The sequence below is a fragment of the Perna viridis genome, chromosome 7 (assembly GCF_037379345.1).
Source record: "Perna viridis isolate PV_CMFRI_1.1 ecotype Kerala chromosome 7, ASM3737934v1, whole genome shotgun sequence".
NCBI lineage: Eukaryota > Metazoa > Mollusca > Bivalvia > Mytilida > Mytilidae > Perna > Perna viridis.
This window is the reverse complement of record NC_142451.1, coordinates 28,699,678-28,716,444: the sequence shown is the minus strand read 5'-3', so window position 1 is coordinate 28,716,444 and position 16,767 is coordinate 28,699,678. Positions and strand designations below refer to the sequence as shown.

The 16,767-nt window shown below is 33.7% G+C and overlaps 1 pseudogene; it reads right to left on the bottom strand.

The window, feature by feature from the left end:
• Nucleotides 1-4,847: 4,847 nt before the first annotated feature.
• LOC148612160 (uncharacterized) lies at nt 4,848-16,250 on the bottom strand (annotated as a pseudogene).
• Nucleotides 16,251-16,767: the final 517 nt, after the last annotated feature.

The window sequence follows — 16,767 nt, the reverse complement described above, 5'->3', positions numbered from 1 at the left end:
TGCAAGTATAATGCAATATCGATTTGAATATGAATAATATTAGCATAATACTTCTTAATAAGTTTTTTTTTGGTAAGTAAGATCTTCCCTTAGCATGCTTCGGACATTCGTTATCTTCTGGCATAATATAGTATCGGTGATCCTTAACCAGGAAAATTGGCCAATTGTAATCGGATAACCATGAGTAGAAAAAACAGCACAACTGAAAAGATACTTTTACCGAGAAAGTAACCAGGGGAACCAAGACTCGAATATATTACAAGGTTAAAAACTAGACAGGGAAAATGAACACACATAACAAAAATTGAAGAACATGAAATACCAGCAACCAGAATAACACGGAAAAAGCGACTCGGACTCCATTAAAAATTGGGAGTATGGATCAGGTCCGGGATACAGGAAAGAGGAAAGGATAAATTATGACACGTCGAACAAATCGAATTGGGAGCATGGACAAGGTGCATCGGTAGGGTAAGCAAGCTCTGCTGTTCTAGAAACTCCGCCGAGTTGTTCATACAATTACGTCACGTCCGGGATACACGGAAGAGGAAACCAAACTATGACACAGTTGGATGAACGCGGGAGTATGTTTGCATCAATGATCAAATATAAATACATAATAAATTATAGAAATTACTGGGGAATAACTAAAAGAAAAGCAAACGTTTTCGTAGGAAAACCAGGTAAGAATACAAAAGCTTTATTGCAATTAACACAAAGGATGGCGGTATGTACTTTTTTATTCTCGGAAATATATCAATTAAAACAACTAATCATTACTGCAAGAAAATCTGTACACCGATTCTCTTTTGGACTTAACAATTTGTTCGATTCTGACAGGTGTTCGGTTTCCCAAAGTTTAAAAAACGATTAAACTGATATTAAATGACTCTAAAATGGCGGAGTTTGACAGGTTTACAGATTAGTTAGGGTTCAGTTTAATCAAGTTCCACTATGTAATCGCTCAAAAGAAAGAATAACGCTATGAGCACACCTATAAAATATACTACGCTTTACTTTAAATTAAAAAAAACGAACTTTTTGGTTGTCTTAGTACTAAGTAAATGTGAGAATATTTAATCAACAATTAGTAAATACTAGTAATAAACTTTCTCCAGTAACGCAAATGGGAAGAATGAATGGAAGATAGGACAGACGGGAGAAAGTGCTCATAAACTTCATCAAAAGATATGCTAAACTACTTCTGCAATCACCTTCTGCCCAGCAGATATACAATAACATCTATAAATCAAATTTTCGGGACCTGATTAAATGCTAACAAATTTCTTCATACACGAACTATGGAAAAGCCAAATAAATCAAAATGTAAGCATGCAAAAAAGTACAAAATTCTTAACGTTTATCTTGCTCGACATTCAATAGCTTCCCGAGAAGTAGATCGGCAGCTAGGAGTCAGTTTTATAAGAATAACTAGACTAGAAGGACGAACTAGAAATTCAGCGTTTCTTCTTAGGCAGCAACCATTCAGTTTTTTTGGTGTGTGTATGGGGGTGGGGGAGGCTATGTATATTTTACTGAGAAAAACTTTTTTCACTTTGAGCAAAAAATAACTTGTAATTTTTTCCAGGGCCAATCAAAAGCAAACGCTTATTTTCACAATCTATTTAAAGCAAACTTTTTCAGTCAGAGTTCTTCCTTCTCTTTCATTTGGTAAAAGTACATAACTTTTTTATCATGTTTTAAGATTAGATTATGACCGTTTTTTTTCTCTTCTTTGAAAAGGGGGACATACGCCCATTACGCCTTCACCCGGACCAGCCCCTGCAAATGGTTGCTACCTTACCAAACAATGAATCGAAGGCAATGCTTTCAAGATCTAACTTAAGGAGGTAGACCTAGGGTAAGGGGCATAACTCTTGAAATGAGTGATATGTTTGTATCATATTCAATTTCACAAAAGCCTATCAAGCTTTCATTTGAAACAGAATGAAATCAATCCATGTTTCTTTGAGGCTTACATGAGATATATGACAAATGCTGAATACAAACGTAACAAAGATTTGTAAGAGCTATGTCCCCTACTTAGGTCTACCACCTTAATAATCAACTATAAGATAGATTTTACCAGATACAGGTTACAGACCACCAATTCAACCAATGAGCATTTGGAACGTACGCAAAAATAGTCCTACGCAGAAATTACCCCTGTTCCTCATAGTGCTGTGAAAAAAGTTCTCATCTTATTTAAAAAATTGAAACAGTTTCTGAAAGGAAAAACATTTCTGTACATTTTATAGGTGCATTTTGCTTCTTGTGATGTGAAGCCTAATCTCCGTAATGATTTTTAAATATACCCCCATCTTGTGAAAACACTGGGATTTCCCATGCTATTTATAGACCCTTCACTTACGGTGACCAGTACTGCACTGCAAGTCTGCTAACCCCACATGCCATTCTGAGGATTGTCAGCTGACACATGTAGAATCATGCTGATATATAGTCCTCTGCAGGTTAAAGTTAAGGTAAAGTCCAGAGAAGCCATTGAATATTGTGAAATTAGCATAGAAGCCTATGGGAAGTGGAATTAGTGGTTTTTAGCCTACAGTGAAACCTGTCTTAACCAAACTTCTGTCTTTTGGCTTGAAATTTGTTTGGTTTGGACAGGTTTTCTGTTAACCAAAGTTCAAAATAAATTTAATTGATATACAAGGACTTAAACAAGTATCTGGTTTAGGCAGGCTTTCCCATTATTCAAGATTTAGGTTTAGACACTGTATAAAATGATGAAAAGGATAAAAATACAATTATTTAATGTGCCTCTTTCATCATATCCATTCGTTAAGGAAGAAGGCATTTAAAATGCCCACAAACTTAACCAAAAGATATGCCATTATACTATTTCAACAATCAACTTCTGCCCATTAGATATACAACATCTAGAAAAGGTGAAAGTCATCAAATTTTCTGTCCTAGATTAAATACATGAAAATGTCTACATAAACCAACCAGGGAAATATCTATATCATTAAAAAAAACTGTGAGCAATGCTCACTAACTTGATAACCCCCACTCCCCAAATTGTTGACCTCCATTATGACGATAAAACTATCATATCCAAATTCTGTTAACGCAAGAGATATTTCGATCCTATCACAGCTGATGTAGCTCAATAAGTTCATTTTTATATGACAAATGTAAATAAAAAAAAACTTAACTTGTATAATATATTCAACTAAAATGTCAGGAAGTGGACCGTGTGTTTTAGGCTGTGTAATTGCATTAAGTGGTATTGACTTATTGTAATGATGCTAAGACCAGCATTATCAAGGTACATGTGTAAAATGCAAAAATACCAGTTTTATATATTGTAAATTTCGATATGCTGTACACGTGTTTCAAGGAGTTACCTCTCACCAGCAGCATTAAAATCAAATATAAACTTGGCGTAAATTCCTGACAAATTAGAGATGCTACTAAAGGAATTCAATACCAAATATTATTGACCCAAAATGAATTTTTATCATGGATAAAAACCATCACCACCATCAAAGACACAGGAGAAGCAACACTTAAGTCTTGCTTAAGAAAAACTTATTATCTTACAAAATTTAACCTGGTCATTTTGTATACTTAATAAAAACTATAGATCGAAACCTGCAGCAAACCCATCCCCAAATTTAAGCTTCATAAAAAACCCTGCAAGTCTTTGAGAAAGAGATGAATACACTCCTTGAGAAGTTTAGAATTCCCGCACGCACGATACCCAAACAAAGGCTAAACGCTCACCAAACGCACGATAAACAAACGCTTCTATCGTGCGTTTAAACAAACACTCCTATTGAGCGTTTTAATGCATTATAAACGAACGCTCCCAGCCTATCGTGCGTTTAAAACGAATGCAAAACGATGTGTAAACGCACAATAAACGATGCATGAACGCTAAAATGGGAAACTGGAACGTCTCAAGGAGTGTAATTGTTGATCAACAAGATCAAGTTCTACTGAATAACACTCTATCAAGTCTCATTGCAGACATGCATGCAAGTCACTTTAGAGTAGTTAAGGACAACAGGGTTCAGCTACATGTACAGACAGACAAGTTTAGTAGCATTCCAGCTAAGAATCATGCAAAATCTGAAAAATGTGATACACCCCAAAAAAGGCTACAAATTTTTATTTTTGTAATTAAGTTGTTTTATGGGTCTATATTATGAAATGTGTAATTATTCATTCAAGTCTGTATGCTCTTAGGGGATAATCAACATTGAAAATCCAATAGATTCCATTGTATTTGAGTGTCATTGCCAGAGTTATCTCCCTTAATTTTGAATTATACAGTGCATTCTATTTTTTATCTCCTATGAGCATAGGTTATATGAAAAACCAAATGATATTTTTTGTTTACTAAAGCATTTTAAACAAAATATCAAAAATAAAAATATGTAGGCTTTCCTACCATGTATCACATTTTGCATGATTCTTAGCTGGAGTGCTACTTAAAACCCAAACACCACAGAAAATTTTGTGTGCTGGCATGATTTGCTTGGTTCACAATAATTGATGAGATATGATTAACTTCAGACTAGTCATATATAATGTATAATCAAAGCTGTCTGAATATAAACCTCAAAAAGTCACTGTACTTGACATCCTGCCTTTGATGCTGACATTCTACCATGGATGCAAGTTAACATGACCCAGGCACCAGGTACAAATAGTTCCTGAGATATGGCAAGACCTGGCAGACTTAAACTGAAACCAAGGCTAAGCATATATAATGTAAACATTTACAAAGTCTTGGACTGGGAAATTTAGATCTTAGCAGCAGTAAGCAATCTGGATGCTGATAGGCTATAATAAATGCACATTCAAGTTTACATGTCCTAATTACATACAGTTTCTGAAATAGCTAATCCAGACTATGAATTTTAAGGAAAAGCAACTAAAGGAACCTCTCTTCTCTCTTTTCTGCTATTTCTTTCTGGTTTGAATTGAGATTTAAAAAGAATACGCTTTTCTATATCCACAACACTAAGTCCCCCCTGTTTACAAAGCTCCTTAAAATTAGAAGATCCCTTTAAAACATCAAGGTGTATAGGATCGATGTATGGACTACATTCCATGTGATTTAATAACATTCAAATTTGTAATTTAGTAGATCTGTTATAATGGAAGTTGTCTGCCCAAATCTTTAAAGGATTAGGACCATCATTTACATAGTCATACATAAAAATACAGAAATGGTAGGGTGTTAAAAGAATAGATGGAATTAATGTTACATCAAAATTTGCCAAGTCTGGTTTCCGATTTTTCAAATTTGATGTGCACAGTGAAAATGTTATAGTTTGAGATATCATCTCACTTGTCACCGATTTTGTAAAAAGTCCTTCTTTCCCCCTCTTTTCTTCGCTTATATTTGCTAAATTTTGTTCATCTTTCGATGGATATGGTTTCTTCTTTTTGGTTTTCTTTGGCAAATATTTTTCAGGTTGAACAATGACAGAATTTGGATGGAGAATTATATCTGGAACACCAAAACCACATTTCATCATTTCCTGAAAATTCCAAATTGAAAGTTAAGTGTGAGAAGTGGTGTATGAAGGTACATGTAGATGCTTGACAATCAAAGAAGAAAGTTGCAAACGTGTCTATACTATACATTCTTCCACTAAGATTAAAAAAAAAATTGTCTATGTAGTTTTTGGATATCAGCCATGAAACTTAAATCAATGCATAAAATTTATGCAATACAACCTAAGGAATAATCCTGCAAGTTTCACAGGGATAAAAATAAGCAATCACCCAGAAATCCATGGATACTAGTTTTTGAGCTAGGCTAACAAACATTTAGGTAATATTTGGTTGATAAGCAATAATATAGTCTGGGCTACTACCTTGTACTTCCTAATTTTTAGCCATACTTCATTCAATTTTGTCAGTAGTTTCGGAGGAGAGGATTTTCGAAATAGTAAATACTAAATATGCCCCAAGTTACAGGGGCAATAAATCCAATATGGGTCAACAGATCTTTCTGAAAATTTCAGTTACAAGTCTTTGCAAAATATGCTTTCAGACCACCATGTTCCATTTTCAGAAACAGCAGCAAAGTTTTTTTAAGCATTAAAAATCGAAGAATAAAATTTGTGCTGAATATCCTATGAAACAATCCTGCCAAGTTTAACTAGAACAAGAGGCTCCCAGAAGCCTAAATCGCTCACCTGGTTACATTTTTGCCTTTCAAGGGCAATAACTTTAACAAGGAGTTGTTTTGACTCTAGGGAGACTTTGGTAAGACTTATCATAAGAATAGTTCATCAACCTATTATAGCTTTCAAGACATTGACTGAAAACACCTCAAAATATAAGTTTATGCCTTTCAAGGGCAATAACTTTAACAAGGAGTTGTCTGACAATTTTTACTCACAGCAGGCTTTCGTAGACCTTATCATAAGGATCATTTCAACAATTGAAATTATTTGGCTAAACCTTACAGTTTTGGAGATACATGAGAAAAACTTCTGACTGACCCCTTCTTGACTCTATTTTTAGTAACAGCAGTCATGTTTTTCGATGGATAAAAAATGCCCAAACCGTTAACAGATCTATGCAGGATACCATAAGGTATATTCATACAAAGTTTGGTTCTAATTGGTCTGGTAGTTTCAGAGAATATTTTTGACAGAAATAACACAAGAGGCTCCCAGGAGCCTGAATCGCATACCTGAAACAAGTTTGTATTACAAGGGCAATAAATTTAACAAGGAGTTGTCCAACAATTTTGACTCAAGAAGACTTTGGTAGGATTGTAATAAGGATCACTTCTGCGATTGAAAGTTTCTTTTTATCTATTACATTTTTCAAGATATTGGCTGAAAACTGTAAAATTCAGCAACCGAACGTTTCTTTCTATCTACTATAGTTTTCAAGGTATTGGCTGAAAACTGTAAAAAAAAAAACAAAAAAAAAACAAAACAAAACAAAACAAAACAAAACAAAACCAAAAAACAAAAAAAAAACGTCATTTTTCATCTTTCAAAGGCAATAACTCTTACAAGGAGTCCAATGACAACTTTAATCCCTGAAGACTTTTGAAGGCCTAATAATAAGGTCATTTCAGCACTTGACATAATTTTGCTAAAACTAACTGCTTTGAAGATATATGCAAAAAACTACTGGCTGACCCCCTTGTTCTATTGTTACTAACAGTGGCCATGTTTTTCGACGGATCAAAAATCCCCACATCAGTTCTATGTAGGATACCCCAAGGAACATTCATACCAATTGTGGTTCAAATTGGTCAAGCAGTGTCTGAGGAGAAGATTTTTGAAAGAAACAACAATAAAAATAGCAAAAAAATGTTGAAAAATGGCAATAACTCCAACATGGCTTAACAGATTGAAATAAAATTTGACCATGATACATTTGCTGAAAAAAAAAACCATAAAATGAAATTAAACCATAGCTACACAACATTTCATCACCACCATTCAACTCAGAAGATCATGTTTACTATATAAACCAAACATCGTTGCAATCAAAGCAAGTACAGTAATCTTTCTCTGAAACTACCCCCCTGACCAAAGGCGACCACATTAGTGGGAAAATGACTGCCCAGAACAAATTTTTGTCATCATCATTCAACTTAGAACATAATGTCTCCAATAGAAACCAAAAAGCATTGGAATCAAAGCATCTGGTAAAAATAAGTGCAAAATGGCTGCCTAAAAAAATTTCAATACTGCAAGTCGATTCAGAATATCATGTTTATCGTAGAAGTAGCTTTCATCTTCATTATTCTTCTATACTTGAGAAAAAAATAGCAAAAAAAAAAATGCATTTTGAGCCCTATCTTTAGTAATGATGGCCATGTTTATTTACCGATGAACAAATTTAAATGGCTTTGTACAGGATACTCTAAAAAACAATTCTGCGAACTTTCATTAAATTCTGTCGCATGGTTTCAGAGAAGATTTTCAAAGTTGTATACGCCAAAAACAAAAAACTGTTTTTGGGGCCATAAATCCTACATCAGGTGACGAATCATTTTGAAAATTTCGTCAGAGAAAGTTTCACATTACTGTGTTAGCAGTAGATCACCACATAGCCAAGATGCTAATTGATATAAAATGTGGCTAACAAAAATTTTGAGAAAGCCCCATTCAAATTCATGGGATATTAGCCACAAAAATGTTCTTTTGCATTACACTGTACCCAGTTTAGTGTGGCTAATACAAATTTCCTCTTATCACTAACACAGCAATACCCCCCACATGTAAGCACTCTAAGTCACTTGGCTAACCGAAGTACAGTAGATGACCTTGAAAGCTGGAAAATGGGGACACATGGTACAAGTCATCACGCTAGAGCCATATACCAAGTATCTAACCATCCCTCCAATAGGTGCTGAGAAATCAGAGACAAAAATTCCCAATACCATAAATAAAATTTCTAAGTCACTTGGTAAACAGAAAATAGATAACCTAGAAAGCTGGAAAGGGGAGACACAGTACAAGTCGTCATGCTTAAGTCATGTACCAAATGTCTTATTATTCCATCCAGCTGAGAAATATTTCTTACAGAGAGAAGAACATCCCAATTACAGTATACCCCCACTATGGCATTTTGCAAATGGGGGAATATAAAAAATTCTGGCTGTGCCCAGTAGTCTCAGAGAAGACTTTTGAAATCATTAACACAAAATATGCCCAAACAAGAGGCTCATGAGAAATGGAATTGCTCACCTGGAAAATCATGCACATTAAACTTGAGTGATAGGATAGCACTTAGCTTAGTGAAACAAAATATCACTGAAATCCAAGAAAATTGTGAAAATGGTGCAAAAATGGCCGCATGGACATTTTTTTTTATTGAAATTCAACTCAGAATATCATGTTTACCTTTCAAATGGCTTTCATCTTCATGATTATGCTATCGTAGAGAAAAAACTAGCAAAAATCAGCATTTTAACTCCTACATTCTATTTTTAGTAATGGCAGATATATTTTGCAACTGTTCAACTCAATTTTTGTGACGGACATGCTATGGAACAATCATGCAAACTCTCACTGAATTAGGTTTCAGAGAAGAGTTGTACATGTGAAAAACAACGAAAAAACATGTTTCAGGGACCATAACTTCAACATCGGTCCACAAATCAATTTTAAAAATTTCGGCATGGGTCCATCTTCTCATGCTGTGAACAATATTACCCAGAATTCTGCTACAATACATTGCAAATGCAACAACTTTCTGACCCCTACACGTATGTTCAATTTTTAGGTCAAACATAAAAATATGTTTGTTTGCAGTTCCCTTACCCAATGGTTTGAAGCTTGGGTCGGTAGGTAGGGGAAAAAATATTTTATTGAAATTGTTTGAGAGGAAGAAATGCAGAATTAAATGTGTGATTGATGTGACATATACGAGGTAATAAGTCAGTCTCCGTATCTTATTTCTTTGTTGTTCATGTTATACAAAAAGGGTGTATCAGTTATATCATTAATGTGTTAGTTTGTAATGTGATGTTTCATGTCTTGAATCATAATACATGTAGGTCTTTCCGTATCTTTTGTCATCCTATGGAACAATCAAGCAAAGTTTCATTGAATTCCATCCAGTAGTTTCAGAAGAGAAAACCTTTGAAAAAGTTTATGGTGGGCCACAACAGACAACAGATGCAAAGGTATGACAATAGGTCACATGGCCTAAAGGTCAGGTTATCTACAAATCTGGTCCATGGGCAATAACTCCAATATGGGTCAACAGATCTTACTGAAAATTTTGGCACAGGTCTGTCTTACCATGCTGAACAATAGTATCCATGTCAGATGTCAGCTAATATAATGGTTTTGAATCTGCTGTTTGATACCTATGTTCTATTTTATAGCAATGGCAGAAATGTCTGTTGAGGGATCAAAAATCAAAGCATACAATTTGTGCAGTATATATACACCCAAAGAAACAGTCCTGCCAAGTTCAATTAAATTTGTCCAGTACTTCTTCAGATGTTGGAATGGAATGTTGACAACAACTGATACCAAATGATGACAATAACTAACTCGACAATGGGATGCTCCTGCACTACATTTTAACACAGCTACCACATAATGTTCGGTTGTCAAAATTCATTTATGAGATGATTGTTGTGTCTGAGAGACACATTTGATGCCCCGCTTGTGTTTTCTGACATATATAAAAGTCAATTTATATTTACAAGCTTTAATTCTTTAGAATGGTGACAATTTTTTGATCAGATTAAATGAATAAGTCCAAAATCCGTGACAGTGTTCCAGGATTTTTTGGTCAACTAGACTTACCACAGGTAAGTGGCCCGCAAAAAATGACTAACCCAGACTTCAAATGAACTTACCCACATTAAAAGTAACATATCAAAGACAAAATATGTGTCATATGATTTAGTAACAAGTGCAACCATTACTAAGAAGCAGAGCATGTGATGTATTTATACTGTCTGATTCTTATAAATGAATACACTTAAATAACAAGGCAATAACAATTTTGTTTCTTCATTAGAGGGGGGCTCTACCTCTTTTGAGGATGTGAACATAAAACTATCGAGATCCATTTTTATTTTGAATTTCCCACCATTCAAACATTTAGTATTGTATTTAAAAACATTGCTGGGCATAACTGTGATAAAAACATGTATGGAGACTTTTGCATTTTTATGGATTTTTACCCTTTAGTCACCTTCAGGTGCCCCCCTCTCACCTCAATACATTTCATATCTATTTGCAAACAAATACACTACACTCAGCGACTTGTGTGTCTCTAACACTCAAGTCGGAGTTTTAAATCCGTGTTAGTCGGTGAAACATGGTGTTAGTCGGATGTTTTCACGGTGATATGTGTGTGTTTCACCCACCCAGCTCGGTCATTGTAAATTCCAGTTGTTAATTGTGTACGGAGAACCACCAACCTTGGCGAAAAATCACCCATCTCATTGATCTTCGCCGACAATATGGACGTTAGTACCCGAGCTCCCAGGTCACTGATCTCCAAAATTCATTGGGGACCCGAGAAAATCACAAAAAGGGAGGCTGAAGGAATTGTGAAATTTCTTAGTCCAATTGTCCAGTTTCACATGGTTAATCCAAGGCGTCGGTGCAATAAAACAGGGGTTGAGGCGATTAGCACGTGGTATGAAATATTGACAAATATAACGTGAAATTCGTTAAAAAAAAGACATTAATCGTTGATACATACTTCATGACTGTCCTGTATTGAGTAATTATAATTAATTGCAGTCCATGTGATGACCAGACACACATCGGAGACATTGTAAACAAAATTTCTAAAAATAGACAACTATACAACTGATGGTGATAGAGCTGTTGAACAGTTCAATTCAATTTTGTATGATACAGCTTTAGCCTCAACCAAGCTTATTAAAAGAAACAATTTAAATTAAAACCTAAAAAGCCTTGGTTCTCTGATTCATGCCATGACTTGTGTGTTACAGTCCAAAATTACTGTCGACTTGTGAATAATTACCCAGAAAATGGAACATATAGAAAAGCCTTTTATTCTTTTCGATCAAAATTGAGGAGAGTCTGTAAAGAAGAAGAGAAGAAATATAAAAGTCAAATTTGTAACGAAATACATCATAACGTGGATAAAAATCCAAAAATATTTTGGAATCTTATTAACAAATTAAACTCTCTTTCACAAGATAAAACAAAACTTAATCTGAATGAAAAATATTTTGTAGTTTTTTCCAAGAATTTAACTCTTGTAATGTAAAAAATAACATTTTTCATAACAGTTTTATTACAAATCTGAAAGATAAACTTAACAAGCTAGAAATTAATAAGGAGGAACATATGTTGAATAGCCTAATAACTAATGAGGAAATTGTTGAACAGTAAAATCCCTTGAAAATGGAAAATCGGCAAGAGCAGATCTTATCTCAAATGAAATGATAAAATATAGTATCCCAATTCTACTTTCTCCCTAAATAATTTTTTTAATCATATATAATTCATACAGGTAACTTCCCAAAAATATGGAATGAAAGTTATATTAAGTGAAACCCAAATAAGTATAGAGGTATATCAATAACTTCTAATCTCAGCAAGTTATTTAATACGATTATTCATGAAAGATTGTTAAAATTCATTGATTCTAATAAACTGATCAGTGACAATCAAATTGGTTTCAAACCCAAGGCTAGAACAACAGACCATATTTTTTCCTTAAAATCAATAGTAGATCATCACAAAAGTAAGAAAAAGAAGGTATTTGCAGCCTTTATTGACCTTAGAAAGGCCTTCGATACAGTTTGGAGATGGGGTATCTTATACATTTTACTTAAACATTAAATCCCATATAAACTTTTTTTACATTATATATTCAATGTATCAAAATACAAGATGCAGAAGAAAATTTCCAGATGGTCTTAGTAAATATTCCCCTTCCACTCGTGGAGTAAAACAAGGGGATGTACTTAATCCTACCTTATTTAATCATTGTATAAATGGGCTTTCTGATGAACTAGATAAAAGTTGTACTGATCCCATTTCAATCTCTGATTTAAAAATAACTTCTCTGGTGTATGCAAATGATATAATATTGTTATCAGAAACACCTGAGGGTCTACAAGAATCAATTAATGCTGTTTATAACTTTTGTATGAATTGGAAACTCAAAATAAACAAAGAGAAGTCCAAGATAATAGTTGTTAATTCAAATGGTAAAACATTCCATAATCATTTCAAAATAGATACAGAGACACTTGAAACAGTTAAGTCTTATTGTTACTTTGGTATTTTATTTAAGTATACTGGTAACCTCAACCTATCTAAAACACATTTAATGGAAAAGGGAAAGAAATCTTGGTTTAAAATAAAAAAAAAGTCTTTGTCATTAGACAACCCCTGTAATTAATGGAGAAATAATTTGATACTTTAATAGTTCCAGTTATTTTATATGGAAGTGAGATCTGGGGAGCTGCTAAAAAATACAAATACTCAGACCCATATGAACATTTACACCTAAAATTTGTAAAAGAAATTCTCGGAGTTCACAGCAAGGCAACAAATATCGACTGTTTATCTGAACTAAATAGGATACCTTTACACCTCAGAGTTAAATTAAATATTCTGAAGTTTTTAGTACACATACTTAACTCTCCCAATTCCCTGGTTCATAATATTTTCAACAAAGTTAAAGAAAGTAGTGTATGGATGTCTCACATCAAAAATATGTTGAATAATTTAGGATTCAGCTACCTAAATCTAAAGATAAACATCACTGAAACTTACATTAACAGAATTGAGCAAAGAATGCTTGACTAAACAAAACAAAATATTATTAATGTCATATCAGCAAGTGAAAAACTAACATTTTCCGAAAAACCCATTTACCATTTAAGCGACCTGCATATGTAGATATTTGTAAAAATAAATCTGAGAGATCCATTCTTTGTAAATTCCATATTAGTATCCATTCTTTAGCAATAGAAAAGGGGAGATATTTCAAAATAGATAGAAATAATAGAACTTGTAATTCATGTAAAAATGGTGATATTGAAGATGAACACCACTTTTTCTCAGTATGTGCCCACTATAACCTACAAAGAAACAAATTAATAGAAAAACTAAATAAAGCTGATAATCTTGCATTCTCTAATTCATTTTTTACAATGAAAGAATTAGTTTCCCTATTAAACACTCGCCTATTCAATGTAATCAAACTAATTACAAAATTTATGAAAGAATAAATACATAAATTTATTAAACTGTATACCACTGTTGCACCTTGATCAAATTATTGTTCATATTAATATGTCATATTACTTTTATTTGCACTTTGTTTTGTTTTGCATTATGCCATAACCTTTTAAGGTAAATGTGTTCGTGCTAACAAAGATTGTGCGAGGTTCATCAAGGGATTATTTTTATACGGGAGTAACATCGATTGGCATCAATGAAAGTTCGAAACCGTTTAACAAAACTTATTATTGAAATAAAGATAAGTGTAGGTTGTATTTGAACATAGTTTAAATAAGAAATTACTCAAAGTTACATGTAACTTGAAGTATTTTAGCGGTCGAAAACAAACGGCTGAGGACGCCGTCTCGTCCTCGTTTGGACAACGTCTTGTAACTTATATAATTATTACTGACAATGTTCCCAGTCCTGATTAAGGACTTCTACTTTACAATTCTAATGTACACATTATCTTGGGACCTGTAATTAGTTTCTTTTATATCTAGAGAAGTCGTTCAATTATTAAAACTATCATAAACTAAAAGCGTCACCAGACTGTTTTTACAAGTCCGTCACTCGAATCAAATTACAAAAATCAATATTTTCAAAGTGTTTTATTTATATTTATAAATAATAATTATCAATTCACAAATGCAAAATTAAAATTTCAAAAGATTTCATTATTACTTGATCAAAACACGATGTAATACATATATTTCTACATATCTCCCACTCATATGACGCAGCTGTAAATGAAGAAAAAAAAACACACACACATCAACAAATTATAGACATGTACAAAATATAAAAAAAAGATGATGCTGAATTTTTAATGACATGACTAATTTTTCTTGTCTTAACTGCTCCGAATTACCAGAGAAACACAATATACATCGTATCTTACAATGAATTCCCGGTTATGCCTCATTGAATTTTTTGACTATTGCAATATACAAACGGTTGGCGTTGGCTGGGTGGATTCTGGGTGGTAAACACTCAAAATGTCGGTGTAACACCTAGTTTCACTCAGGTCGGACTTGAGTGTTCGAGAAACAAATGTCGTTGAGTGTAGTGTATATAATGATGAAAGAAACTATCCATCAGTTCAAAATAACAAATTTTGAAATCCGGATTTTCTTATTTTACCGTTTTCCGATTGAAAATTATTGTTTTCGCATCATGATCCTGTTTGACTACAATGGAAGAAAAGAAATCTAATTACAGGCGCCGATAAGATCGTGATGAATAAAAAAAAGCAAAACAAAACAATCATGTTTTCTAAAGAATAAAACTTAAATTCTGCTGAAATAAATTCAGAAATTATTGCCACAAGTCGGGAAAGTAAGAACTCGTTTTTTCGATATACCCAAACTTTAAAACTGACTTCCCATGGTTAACCAAAGGCCCCCAACGGACTTTCGCGACCTGAAAACTCACTTACCACGGGTAACAGGTAATGGGAATCCTAGAACACTGCGTGAAGATATCAAATATTGAAAGAAATCCAAACCATGATAATATGCACATCTTCAATCAATATATATATAATCATTCTGAAAAGTGTCAACTTCCTAACCTAAATACTGTAGGAGGAGTTATTTGGAATAGACATGTACCCTTTTCGCTCAAAATGACTAAGTCCAACTATCCATTAAAACGTCAAACATTGATAGAAATGAAAACCCTGATAATATGCACATCTTCAATCCATTTATATTGGTTATCATTCTGCAAAGAATCAACTCCACACCCTAAATACTGTGGGAGTTAAGCGGAATAACTATATACCCTGAATGGGACGGACAGAGTAACAGACGGATGGACGGACAAAGGTAAAACAATATGCCTCCCAACTGAATGTTGTGGGGGCATGAAAATATACTAAATTTCTATTAAGTAAATTGGCAAATGGAGAGTTTTGCCTTACCTATTTTGGTTCCTCCATAATTCATTTTCCTCATACAAGCAGTCAGACATGGGCAATACTTCAGTTTATCTTGATAATCATTACTTATGATATATTGATGTCCAGGTATTAATGGTGATAGCAAATGACTTGTAAGCAGAGCTGCTACATATCCTTCATTGTTGTCTAGAATATCAAATTCTGGATCGTCCGCTCTAGACCTCAAAGCTTTCTCATGATTGTCTGCAAAAAAAAAAGAACCTCAACAGTAAGCACACTCATATATCCCCCAGCCTCAAGATGGCTTCCCATGTACCCAGAACACACTTTTTATCCCCCAACATTAAGACCACATTTCTGATCAATACTTTCTATACGTTCAACTAAATTCTACCCAATATTTTGGTAGACAAGCTCAAAATTAAGTAGCCATGGGCGACTGCTAATTTTTTTATCCGTGCTACACAATATGACCACAATGTTTGCAGCTATATTAAAATAAAGTCCTAATCGCTAGGAAAATGTAGGAAAGTGCTAAATCGAAACTTTGCTTTATCATGTTAAAAATCCTTTATTGTACAAATGATGTAACCATTGTTTTTGTATGCATTACTTGAATTCACTGTTATGTAGCGTAAGTTGTGGTCACACATTATAGGAAAGCTCAGACGAATAAAAAGTGCTTTCCATTGTAAAAAAAAATCCCTGTTGGGCCTCTGATATGTGAAGAATGCCTTATGGACTTGCACTGAATATTGAACGTACATGTAACAGATGAAAATAATTCAGAGTGAATCTAGAAATTGTGTCTATGAGTCACAACTTGAAGATGCCCTGATCATTTATTGTTTTTGAATTGAATGTACTCAGGAACAACCCAAATGTGAAGTATAAAGCTATGTCTAAAATATAAGAAATGGACCTTAACACAAAACAAAAATCATGTCACTCTGGTGGAAAATGTACATGTAGATCACAGTGACCTAATTACTAGTGAACACTGTTGTACATATAACACACACACAAGACTAATGCTATACCATTTCTAGTACCTGAAAAACAGGCCTACGAAAACACAAAACTTTAACCAATTGCTCAAGAAAACTAAAAAAAAAAACCGTGAGCAGTGTGTGCTAAATCAAATATCCCCCAGCTCACACCAAAATGACC